Below are 12,822 nucleotides of genomic sequence, written 5' to 3'. Positions count from 1 at the left end.
GTCTCCCTTTTGGCTCTAATCTGATATTGGTAATGGGGTTTTAATTGTCTAGACTATTTATGGCTCTATTCTGATAGTGGTAATGGGGTGGTAGATGTCTAGTCTCCCTTATGGTTCTAATCTGATAGTGGTATGTACCTAGTCTGCTTTGTGGCTCTAATCTGATAGTGGTGGTGGGGTGGTAGATGTGTAGTCTCCCTTATGGCTCTAATGTAATAGTGGTAATGGGGTGGTAGATGTCTCCCTTATGGCTCTAATCTGATAGTGGTAATGGGGTTGTAGATGTCAAGTCTCCTTCATGGCTCTAATCTGATAGTGGTAGTGGGGTGGTAGATGTCTAGTCTCCCTTATGGCTCTAATGTGATAGTGGGAATGAAGTGGTAGATGTCTAGCCTCCCTTATAGCTCTAATATGATAGTGGTAGTGGGGTGGTAGATGTCTAGTCTCCTTTATGGCTCTAATCTGATAGTGGTAGTGGGTTGGTAGATGTCTAGTCTCCTTTATGGCTCTAATCTGATAGTGTTAGTGATTTGGTAGATGTCTAGTCTCCTTTATGGCTCTAATCTGATAGTGGCAGTGGGGTGGTAGATGTCTAGTCTCCTTTATGGTTCAAATCTGATAGTGGTAGTGGGGTGGTAGATGTATATTCTCCCTTTTGGCTCTAATCTGATAGTGGATTTGGGGTGTTAGATGTCTAGTCTCCCTTATGGCTCTAATGTAATAGTGGTAATGGGGTGGTAGATGTCTAGTGTCCCTTATGGCTCTAATCTGATAGTGGTAATGGTGTGGTAGATGTCTAGTCTCCCTTATGGCTCTAATGTAATTGTGGTAAAGTTGTGGTAGATGTCTAGTCTCCCTTATGGCTCTAATGTAATAGTGGTAGTGGGGTGGTAGATGTCTAGTCTCCTTTATGGCTCTAATCTGATAGTGGTAGTGGGGTGGTAGATGTCTAGTCTCCTTTATGGTTCAAATCTGATAGTGGTAGTGGGGTGGTAGATGTATATTATCCATTATGGCTCTAATCTGATAGTGGATTTGAGGTGTTAGATGTTTATTATCCATTATGGCTCTAATCTGATAGTGGATTTGGGGTGGTAGATGTCAAGTCTACCTTATGGCACTAATGTAATAGTGGTAATGGGGTGGTAGATGTCTAGTGTCCCTTATGGCTCTAATCTGATAGTGGTAATGGGGTGGTAGATGTCTAGGCTCACTTATGGCTCTATTCTGATAGTGGTAATGGGGTGGTAGATGTCTAGGCTCACTTATGGCTCTAATCTGATAGTGGTATGTACCTAGTCTGCTTTGTGGCTCTATTCTGATAGTGGCAATGGTGTGATAGATGTCTAGTCTCCCTTATGGCTCTAATCTGATAGTGGTAATGGTGTGATAGATGTCTAGTCTCCCTTATGGCTCTATTCTGATAGTGGTAATGGTGTGATAGATGTCTAGTCTCCCTTATGGCTCTAATCTGATAGTGGTATGTACCTAGTCTGCTTTGTGGCTCTAATCTGATAGTGGTGGTGGGGTGGTAGATGTCTAGTGTCCCTTATGGCTCTAATGTTATAGTGGGAATTAAGTGGTCGATTTCTAGTCTCCCTTGTGGCTCTAATGTGATAGTGGTAATGGGGTGGTAGATATCTAGTCTCCCTTATGGCTCTAATCTGATAGTGTTAGTGGGGTGGTAGATGTCTAGCCTACCTTATAGTTCAAATCTGATAGTGGTAGTGGGGTGGTAGATGTATATTCTCCCTTTTGGCTCTAATCTGATAGTGGATTTGGGGTGGTAGATGTCTATTATCCATTATGGCTCTAATCTGATAGTGGATTTGGGGCGGTAGATGTCTAGTCTACTTTATGGCTCTAATCTGATAGTGGTAGAGGGGTGGTAGATGTATAGTCTCCCTTATGAATCAAATGTGATAGTGGGAATGAAGTGGTAGATGTCAAGTCTCCCTTATGGCTCTAATGTGATAGTGGTATGTACCTAGTCTGCTTTGTGGCTCTAATCTGATAGTGGTAATGGGGTGGTAGATGTCAAGTCTCCCTTATGGCTTTAATGTAATAGTGGTAATGGGGTGGTAGATGTCTAGTATCCCTTATGGCTCTAATCTGATACTGGTAATGGGGTTGTAATTGTCTAGACTATTTATGGCTCTATTCTGATAGTGGTAATGGGGTGGTAGATGTCTAGTCTCCCTTATGGCTCTAATCTGATAGTGGTATGTACCTAGTCTGCTTTGTGGCTCTAATCTGATATTGGTGGTGGGGTGGTAGATGTGTCGTCTCCCCTATGGCTCTACTGTGATAGCGGTAATGGGGTGGTAGATGTCTAGTCTCCCTTATGGCTCTAATCTGATAGTGGTAATCGGGTGGTAGATGTCTAGTCTCCCTTATGGCTCTAATGTGATATTGGTAGTGGGGTGGTAGATGTCTGGTCTCCCTTACGACTCTAATGTGATAGTGGGAAGAAAGTGGTAAATGTCTAGTCTCCCTTATGGCTCTAATCTGATAGTGGTATTACCTAGTCTGCTTTGTGGCTCTAATGTAATAGTGGTAGTGGGGTGGTAGATGTCTATTCTCCCTTATGGCTCTAATCTGATAGTGGTAGTGGGGTGGTAGATGTCTAGTCTCCCTTATGGCTCTAAACTGATAGTGGTAGTGGGGTGGTAGATGTCTAGCCTATTTTATGGCTCTAATGTGATAGTGGTAATGGGGTAGATGTCTTGTCTCCTTTATGGTTCTAATCTGATAGTGGTAGTGGGGTGGTAGATGTATATTCTCCCTTTTGGCTCTAATCTGATAGTGGTAGTGGGGTGTTAGATGTCTAGTCTCCCTTTTGGCTCTAATCTGATATTGGTAATGGGGTTTTAATTGTCTAGACTATTTATGGCTCTATTCTGATAGTGTTAATGGGGTGGTAGATGTCTAGTCTCCCTTATGGTTCTAATCTGATAGTGGTATGTACCTAGTCTGCTTTGTGGCTCTAATCTGATAGTGGTGGTGGGGTGGTAGATGTGTAGTCTCCCTTATGGCTCTAATTTAATAGTGGTAATGGGGTGGTAGATGTCTCCCGTATGGCTCTAATCTGATAGTGGTAATGGGGTTGTAGATGTCAAGTCTCCTTCATGGCTCTAATCTGATAGTGGTAGTGGGGTGGTAGATGTCTAGTCTCCCTTATGGCTCTAATGTGATAGTGGGAATGAAGTGGTAGATGTCTAGCCTCCCTTATAGCTCTAATATGATAGTGGTAGTGGGGTGGTAGATGTCTAGTCTCCTTTATGGCTCTAATCTGATAGTGGTAGTGGGTTGGTAGATGTCTAATCTCCTTTATGGCTCTAATCTGATAGTGGTGGTGGGGTGGTAGATGTGTAGTCTCCCTTATGGCTCTAATCTGATAGTGGTAATGGGGTTGTAGATGTCTAGACTCACTTATGGCTTTAATGTGATAGTGGGAATGAAGTGGTAGATGTCTAGCCTCCCTTATAGCTCTAATATGATAGTGGTAATGGGTTGGTAGATGTCTAGTCTCCCTTATGGCTCTAATGTGATAGTGGGAATTAAGTGGTCGATGTCTAGTTTCCCTTATGGCTCTAATGTAATAGTGGTAATGGGGTGGTAGATGTCTAGTCTCCCTTATGGCTCTAATGTGATAGTGGGAATTAAGTGGTCGATTTCTAGTCTCCCTTATGGCTCTAATGTGGTAGTGGTAATGGGGTGGTAGATATCTAGTCTCCCTTATGGCTCTAATGTGATAGTGGGAATTAAGTGGTCGATTTCTAGTCTCCCTTATGGCTCTAATGTGATAGTGGTAATGGGGTGGTAGATATCTAGTCTCCCTTATGGCTCTAATCTGATAGTGTTAGTGGGGTGGTAGATGTATATTCTCCCTTTTGGCTCTAATCTGATAGTGGATTTGGGGTGGTAGATGTCTATTATCCATTATGGCTCTAATCTGATAGTGGATTTGGGGTGGTAGATGTCAAGTCTACCTTATGGCTCTAATGTGATAGTGGCAGTGGTGTGGTAGATGTCTATTATCCATTATGGCTCTAATCTGATAGTGGTAGAGGGGTGGTAGATGTATAGTCTCCCTTATGAATCAAATGTGATAGTGGGAATGAAGTGGTAGATGTCAAGTCTCCCTTATGGCTCTAATGTGATAGTGGTATGTACCTATTCTGCTTTGTGGCTCTAATCTGATAGTGGTAATGGGGTGGTAGATGTCTAGTCTCCCTTATGGCTCTATTGTAATAGTGGTAATGGGGTGGTAGATGTCTAGTCTACCTTATGGCTCTAATCTGATATTGGTAATGGGGTTGTAATTGTCTAGACTATTTATGGCTCTATTCTGATAGTGGTAATGGGGTGGTAGATGTCTAGTCTCCCTTATGGCTCTAATCTGATGGTGGTATGTACCTAGTCTGCTTTGTGGCTCTAATCTGATATTGGTGGTGGGGTGGTAGATGTGTCGTCTCCCCTATGGCTCTACTGTGATAGTGGTAATGGGGTGGTAGATGTCTAGTCTCCCTTATGGCTCTAATCTGATAGTGGTAATCGGGTGGTAGATGTCTAGTCTCCCTTATGGCTCTAATGTGATAGTGGTAGTGGGGTGGTAGATGTCTGGTCTCCCTTATGGCTCTAATCTGATAGTGGTATTACCTAGTCTGCTTTGTGGCTCTAATGTAATAGTGGTAGTGGGGTGGTAGATGTCTTTTTATCCCTTATGGCTATAATCTGATAGTGGATGTGGTGTGGTAGATGTCTATTCTCCCTTATGGCTCTAATCTGATAGTGGTAGTGGGGTGGTAGATGTCTCCCTTATGGCTCTAATGTGATAGTGGGAATGAAGTGGTAGATGTCTAGTCTCCCTTATGGCTCTAATCTGATAGTGGTAATGGGGTGTTAGATGTCTTGTCTCCCTTATGGCTCTAATCTGATAGTGGTAATGGAGTGGTAGATGTCTAGTTTCCCTTATGGCTCCTCCAATCTGATAGTGGTAATGGGGTGGTAGATGTCTAGTCTCCGTTATGGCTCTAATGTTATAGTGGATTTGGGTTTGTTGATGCCTAGTTTCCTTTATTAGCTCTAATCTGATAGTGGTAGTGGGGTGGTAGATGTCAAGTCTCCCTTATGGCTCTAATCTGATAGTGGTAATCGGGTGGTAGATGTCTAGTCTCCCTTATGGCTCTAATGTGATAGTGGTAGTGGGGTGGTAGATGTCTGGTCTCCCTTATGGCTCTAATCTGATAGTGGTATTACCTAGTCTGCTTTGTGGCTCTAATGTAATAGTGGTAGTGGGGTGGTAGATGTCTTTTTATCCCTTATGGCTATAATCTGATAGTGGATGTGGTGTGGTAGATGTCTATTCTCCCTTATGGCTCTAATCTGATAGTGGTAGTGGGGTGGTAGATGTCTCCCTTATGGCTCTAATGTGATAGTGGGAATGAAGTGGTAGATGTCTAGTCTCCCTTATGGCTCTAATCTGATAGTGGTAATGGGGTGTTAGATGTCTTGTCTCCCTTATGGCTCTAATCTGATAGTGGTAATGGAGTGGTAGATGTCTAGTTTCCCTTATGGCTCCTCCAATCTGATAGTGGTAATGGGGTGGTAGATGTCTAGTCTCCGTTATGGCTCTAATGTTATAGTGGATTTGGGTTTGTTGATGCCTAGTTTCCTTTATTAGCTCTAATCTGATAGTGGTAGTGGGGTGGTAGATGTCAAGTCTCCCTTATGGCTCTAATCTGATGGGGGTAGTGGGGTGGTGGATTTCTAGTCTCCTTTATGGATCTAATCTGAAAGTGGTAGTGGGGTGGTAGATGTCAAGTCTCCTTTATGGCTCTAATCTGATAGTGGTAATGGGGTTGTAGATGTCTAGACTATTTATGGCTCTAATGTGATAGTGGTAATGTTGTGGTAGATGTCTAGTCTCCCTTATGGCTCTAATGTGATAGTGAGAATGAAGTGGTAGATGTCTAGTCTCCATTATGGCTCCTCCAATCTGATAGTGGTAATGGGGTGGTAGATTTCTAGTCTCCTTTATGGATCTAATCTGAAAGTGGTAGTGGGGTGGTAGATGTCAAGTCTCCTTTATGGCTCTAATCTGATAGTGGTAATTAGGTTGTAGATGTCTAGTCTCCCTTATGGCTCTAATCTGATAGTGGTAGTGGGGTGGTAGATGTCTCTTGTCAATTATGGCTCTAATCTGATAGTGGATTTGGGGTGGTAGATGTCAAGTCTCCCTTATGGCTCTAATCTGATAGTGGTAATGGGGTGGTAGATGTCTAGCCTACCTTATGGCTCTAATGTGATTGTGGTAATGGGGTGGTATATGTCTAGTCTCCCTTATGGCTCTAATGTGATAGTGGGAATGAAGTGGTAGATGTCTAGTCTCCCCTATGGCTCCTCCAATCTGATGGTGGTAATGGGGTGGTAGATGTCTATTCTCCGTCATGGCTCTAATGGTATAGTGTATTTGGGTTTGTTGATGCCTAGTTTCCTTTATTAGCTCTAATCTGATAGTGGTAGTGGGGTGGTAGATGTCTAGTCTCCCTTATGGCTCTAATCTGATAGTGGTAATGGGGTGGTAGATGTCTGGTCTCCCTTATGGCTCTAATCTGATAGTGGTAATGGGGTGGTAGATGTCAAGTCTCCCTTATGGTTATAATCTGATAGTGGTAATGGGGTGGTAGATGTCTGGTCTCCCTTATGGCTCTAATCTGATAGTGGTAATGGGGTTGTAGATGTCTAGACTATTTATGGCTCTAATGTGATAGTGGTAATGTTGTGGTAGATGTCTAGTCTCCCTTATGGCTCTAATGTGATAGTGAGAATGAAGTGGTAGATGTCTAGTCTCCATTATGGCTCCTCCAATCTGATAGTGGTAATGGGGTGGTAGATTTCTAGTCTCCTTTATGGATCTAATCTGAAAGTGGTAGTGGGGTGGTAGATGTCTCTTGTCAATTATGGCTCTAATCTGATAGTGGATTTGGGGTGGTAGATGTCTAGCCTACCTTATGGCTCTAATGTGATTGTGGTAATGGGGTGGTAGATGTCTAGTCTCCCTTATGGCTCTAATCTGATAGTGGTAATGGAGTGGTAGATGTCAAGTCTCCCTTATGGCTCCTCCTATCTGATAGATGTAATGGGGTGGTAGATGTCTAGCCCACTTATGGCTCTAATGTTATAGTGGATTTTGGTTTGTTGATGCCTAGTCTCCTTTATAGCTCTAATCTGATAGTGGTAGTGGGGTGGTAAATGTCTCATCAATTATGGCTCTAATCTGATAGTGGATTTGGGGTGGTAGATGTCAAGTCTCCCTTATGGCTCTAATCTGATGGTGGTAGTGGGGTGGTAGATTTCTAGTCTCCCTTATGACAATAATCTGATAGTGGGAATGAAGTGGTTGATGTCTAGTTTCCCTTATGGCTCTAATCTGATAGTGGTGGTGGGGTGGTAGATGTCTAGTCTCCCTTATGGTTCAAATCTGATAGTGGTAGGGGGGTGGTAGATGTATATTCTCCCCTTTGGCTCTAATCTGATAGTGGTAGATGTCAAGTCTCCTTTATGGCTCTAATCTGATAGTAGTAATTGGGTGGTAGATGTCTCGTCTCCTTTATGGCTCTAATGTGATAGTGGGAATGAAGTGGTAGATGTCTAGTTTCCCTTATTGCTCTAATCTGATAGTGGTGGTGGGGTGGTAGATGTCTAGTCTCCCTTAGGGTTCTAATCTGATAGTGGTAGGGGGGTGGTAGATGTCTAGCCTACCCTATGGTTCAAATCTGATAGTGGTAGGGGGGTGGTAGATGTATATTCTCCCCTTTGGCTCTAATCTGATAGTGGTAGATGTCAAGTCTCCTTTATGGCTCTAATCTGATAGTAATAATTGGGTGGTAGATGTCTTGTCTCCTTTATGGCTCTAATGTGATAGTGGGAATGAAGTGGTAGATGTCTAGTCTCCTTTAAGGCTCTAATCTGATAGTGGTAGTGGGGTGGTAGATGTCTAGTCTCCTTTAAGGCTCTAATCTGATAGTGGTAGTGGGGTGGTAGATGTCTTACCTCCCTTCTGGTTCTAATCTGATAGTGGTAGTGGTGTGGTAGATGTCTAGTCTACTTTATGGCTCTAATGTGATAGTGGTAATGTTGTGGTAGATGTCTAGTCTCCCTTATGGCTATAATGAGATAGTGAGAATGAAGTGGTAGATGTCTAGTCTCCATTATGGCTCCTCCAATCTGATAGTGGTAATGGGATGGTAGATGTCTAGTCTCCGTTATGGCTCTAATGGTATAGTGGATTTGGGGTTGTTGATGCCTAGTTTCCTTTAGTAGCTCTAATCTGATAGTGGTAGTGGGGTGGTAGATGTCTTGTCTCCCTTATGGCTCTAATGTGATAGTGGAAATGATGTGGTAGATGTCTAGTCTCCTTTACGGCTCCAATCTGATAGTGGTAATGGGGTGGTAGATGTCAAGTCTCCCATATTGCTATAATCTGACAGTGGTAGTGGGCAGGTAGATGTCTAGTCTCCCTTATGGCTCTAATGTGATAGTGGTAATGTTGTGGTAGATGTCTAGTCTCCCGTATGGCTCTAATGTGATAGTGAGAATGAAGTGGTAGATGTCTAGTCTCCCTTATGGCTCCTCCAATCTGATGGTGGTAATGGGGTGGTAGATGTCTAGTCTCCGTCATGGCTCTAATGGTATAGTGGATTTGGGTTTGCTGATGCCTAGTTTCCTTTATTAGCTCTAATCTGATAGTGGTAGTGGGGTGGTAGATGTCTAGTCTCCCTTATGGCTCTAATCTGATAGTGGTAATGGGGTGGTAGATGTCTGGTCTCCCTTATGGCTCTAATCTGATAGTGGTAATGGGGTGGTAGATGTCAAGTCTCCCTTATGGCTATAATCTGACATTGGGAATGGGGTTGTAGATGTCTAGACTATTTATTGCTCTATTCTGATAGTGGTAGTGGGCTGGTAGATGTCTAGTCTCCTTTATGGCTCTAATATGATAGTGGTAGTGGGCTGGTAGATGTCTAGTCTCCCTTATGACTATAATATGATAGTGGGAATGAAGTGGATGATGTCTAGTCTCCCTTATGGCTCTAATCCAATAGTGGTAATGGGGTGGTAGATGTCTAGTCTCCGTTATGGCTCTAAAGTTATAGTGGGAATGAAGTGGTAGATGTCTAGTTTCCCTTATGGCTCTAATCTGATAGTGGTAGTGGGCTGGTAGATGTCTAGTCTCCCTTATGGTTCTAATCTGATAGTGGTAGATGCCTAGTCTGCTTTAAGGCTCTAATCTGATAGTGGTAGTGGGGTGGTAGATGTCTTGTCTCCCTTATGGCTCTATTGTGATAGTGGTAATGGGGTGGTAGATGTCTAGTCTCCCTTATGGCTCTAATCTGATAGTGACGGTGGGGTGGTATATGTCTAGTCTCCCTTATGGTTCTAATTTGATAGTGGTAGTTGGGTGGTAGATGTCTAGCCTACCTTATGGCTCTAATGTGATAGTGGTAATTGGGTGGTATATGTCTAGTCTCCCTTATGGCTCTAATGTGATAGTGGGAATGAAGTGGTAGATGTCTAGTCTCCCTTATGGCTCTAATCTGATAGTGGTAATGGAGTGGTAGATGTCTAGTCTCCCTTATGGCTCCTCCAATCTGATAGTGGTAATGGGGTGGTAGATGTCTAGTCTCCGTTATGGCTCTAATGTTATAGTGGATTTGGGTTTGTTGATGCCTAGTCTCCTTTATGGTTCTAATCTGATAGTGGTAGTGTGGTGGTAGATGTCTAGTCTCCCTTATGGTTCAAATCTGATAGTGGTAGGGGGGTGGTAGATGTATATTCTCCATTTTGGCTCTAATATGATAGTGGTAATGGGGTGGTAGATGTCTAGCCTACCTTATGGCTCTAATGTGATAGTGGGAATGAAGTGGTAGATGTCTAGTTTCCCTTATGGCTCTAATCTGATAGTGGTAAAGGGGTGGTAGATGTCTTGTCTCCCTTATGGCTCTAATGTGATAGTGGGAATGAAGTGGTAGATGTCTAGTTTCCCTTATGGCTCTAATCTGATAGTGACGGTGGGGTGGTAGATGTCTAGTATCTCTTATGGCTCTAATGTGATTGTGGTAATGGGGTGGTAGATGTCTAGCCTACCTTATGGCTCTAATGTGATAGTGGGAATGAAGTGGTAGATGTCTAGTCTCCCTTATGGCTCTAATCTGATAGTGGTAATGGAGTGGTAGATGTCTAGTCTCCCTTAAGGCTCTAATGTCATGTTGGATTTGGGTTTGTTGATGTCTAGTCTCCCTTATGGCTCTAATCTGATTGTGATAGTGGGGTGGTAGATGTCTCTTATCAATTATGGCTCTAATCTGATAGTGGATTTGGGGTGGTAGATGTCAAATCTCCCTTATGGCTCTAATCTGATGGTGGTAATGGAGTGGTAGATGTCCAGTCTCCCTTATGGCTCTAATCTGATAGTGGTAAAGGGGTGGTAGATGTCTAGTCTCCCTTAGGGCTCTAATGTGATAGTGGGAATGAAGTGGTAGATGTCTAGTTTCCCTTATGGCTCTAATGTGAATGTGGTAATGGGGTGGTAGATGTCTAGCCTACCTTATGGCTCTAATGTGATAGTGGGAATGAAGTGGTAGATGTCTAGTCTCCCTTATGGCTCTAATCTGATAGTGGTAATGGAGTGGTAGATGTCTAGTCTCCCTTAAGGCTCTAATGTCATAGTGGATTTGGGTTTGTTGATGCCTAGTCTCCTTTATGGCTCTAATCTGATTGTGATAGTGGGGTGGTAGATGTCTCTTATCAATTATGGCTCTAATCTGATAGTGGATTTGGGGTGGTAGATGTCAAGTCTCCTTTATGGCTCTAATCTGATAGTGGTAATTGGGTGGTAGATGTCTAGTCTCCTTTATGGTTCTAATCTGATAGTGGTAATGGGGTGTTAGATGTCTAGCCTACGTTATGGCTCTAATGTTATAGTGGGAATGAAGTGGTAGATGTCTAGTCTCCCATATGGCTCCAATCTGATAGTGGTAATGGGGTGGTAGATGTCTCTTATCAATTATGGCTCTGATCTGATAGTGGATTTGGGGTGGTAGATGTCAAGTCTCCCTTATGGCTCTAATCTGATGGTGGTAATGGGGTGGTAGATGTCCAGTCTCCCTTATGGATCTAATGTTATAGTGGATTTGGGTTTGTTGATGCCTAGTCTCCTTTATGGTTCTAATCTGATAGTGGTACGGGGGTGGTAGATGTATATTCTCCATTTTGGCTCTAATATGATAGTGGTAATGGGGTTGTAGATGTCTAGCCTACCTTATGGCTCTAATGTGATAGTGGGAATGAAGTGGTAGATGTATAGTTTCCCTTATGGCTCTAATCTGATAGTGGTAAAGGGGTGGTAGATGTCTAGTCTCCCTTATGGCTCTAATGTGATAGTGGGAATGAAGTGGTAGATGTCTAGTTTCCCTTATGGCTCTAATCTGATAGTGACGGTGGGGTGGTAGATGTCTAGTATCTCTTATGGCTCTAATGTGATTGTGGTAATGGGGTGGTAGATGTCTAGCCTACCTTATGGCTCTAATGTGATAGTGGGAATGAAGTGGTAGATGTCTAGTCTCCCTTAAGGCTCTAATGTCATAGTGGATTTGGGTTTGTTGATGCCTAGTCTCCTTTATGGCTCTAATCTGATTGTGATAGTGGGGTGGTAGATGTCTCTTATCAATTATGGCTCTAATCTGATAGTGGATTTGGGGTGGTAGATGTCAAGTCTCCCTTATGGCTCTAATCTGATGGTGGTAGTGGGGTGGTAGATTTCTAGTCTCCTTTATGGATCTAATCTGAAAGTGGTAGTGGGGTGGTAGATGTCAAGTCTCCTTTATGGCTCTAATCTGATAGTGGTAATTGGGTGGTAGATGTCTAGTCTCCTTTATGGTTCTAATCTGATAGTGGTAGTGGGGTGGTAGATGTCTAGCCTATCTTATGGCTCTAATGTGATAGTGGTAATGGGGTGGTAGATGTCTAGTCTCCCTTATGGCTCTAATCTGATAGTGGTAATGGGGTGGTAGATGTCTCTTATCAATTATGGCTCTAATCTGATGGTGGATTTGGGGTGGTAGATGTCAAGTCTCCCTTATGGCACTAATCTGAATGTGGTAATGGGGTGGTAGATGTCCAGTCTCCCTTATGGCTATAATCTGATAGTGGTAATGGAGTGGTAGATGTCTAGTCTCCCTTATGGCTCCTCCAATCTGATAGTGGTAATGGGGTGGTAGATGTCTAGTCTCCCTTATGGCTCCAATCTGATAGTGGTAATGGGGTGGTAGATGTCTAGTCTCCGTTATGGCTCTAATGTTATAGTGGATTTGGGTTTGTTGATGCCTAGTCTCCTTTATGGTTCTAATCTGATAGTGGTAGTGTGGTGGTAGATGTCAAGTCTCCCTTATGGTTCAAATCTGATAGTGGTAGGGGGGTGGTAAGATGTATATTCTCCATTTTGGCTCTAATATGATAGTGGTAATGGGGTGGTAGATGTCTAGCCTACCTTATGGCTCTAATGTGATAGTGGGAATGAAGTGGTAGATGTCTAGCCTACCTTATGGCTCTAATGTGATAGTGGGAATGAAGTGGTAGATGTCTAGTCTCCCTTATGGCTGCTCCAATCTGATAGTGGTAATGGGTTGGTAGATGTCTAGTCTCCGTTATGGCTCTAATGTCATAGTGGATTTGGGTTTGTTGATGCCTAGTCTCCTTTATGGCTCTAATCTGATTGTGATAGTGGGGTGGTAGATGTCTCTTATCAATTATGGCTCT

The sequence above is a fragment of the Oncorhynchus clarkii genome, chromosome 1 (assembly GCF_045791955.1).
Source record: "Oncorhynchus clarkii lewisi isolate Uvic-CL-2024 chromosome 1, UVic_Ocla_1.0, whole genome shotgun sequence".
In the NCBI taxonomy this organism is placed as follows: Eukaryota; Metazoa; Chordata; class Actinopteri; order Salmoniformes; family Salmonidae; genus Oncorhynchus; species Oncorhynchus clarkii.
Note: the sequence above shows the minus strand (reverse complement) of the source record.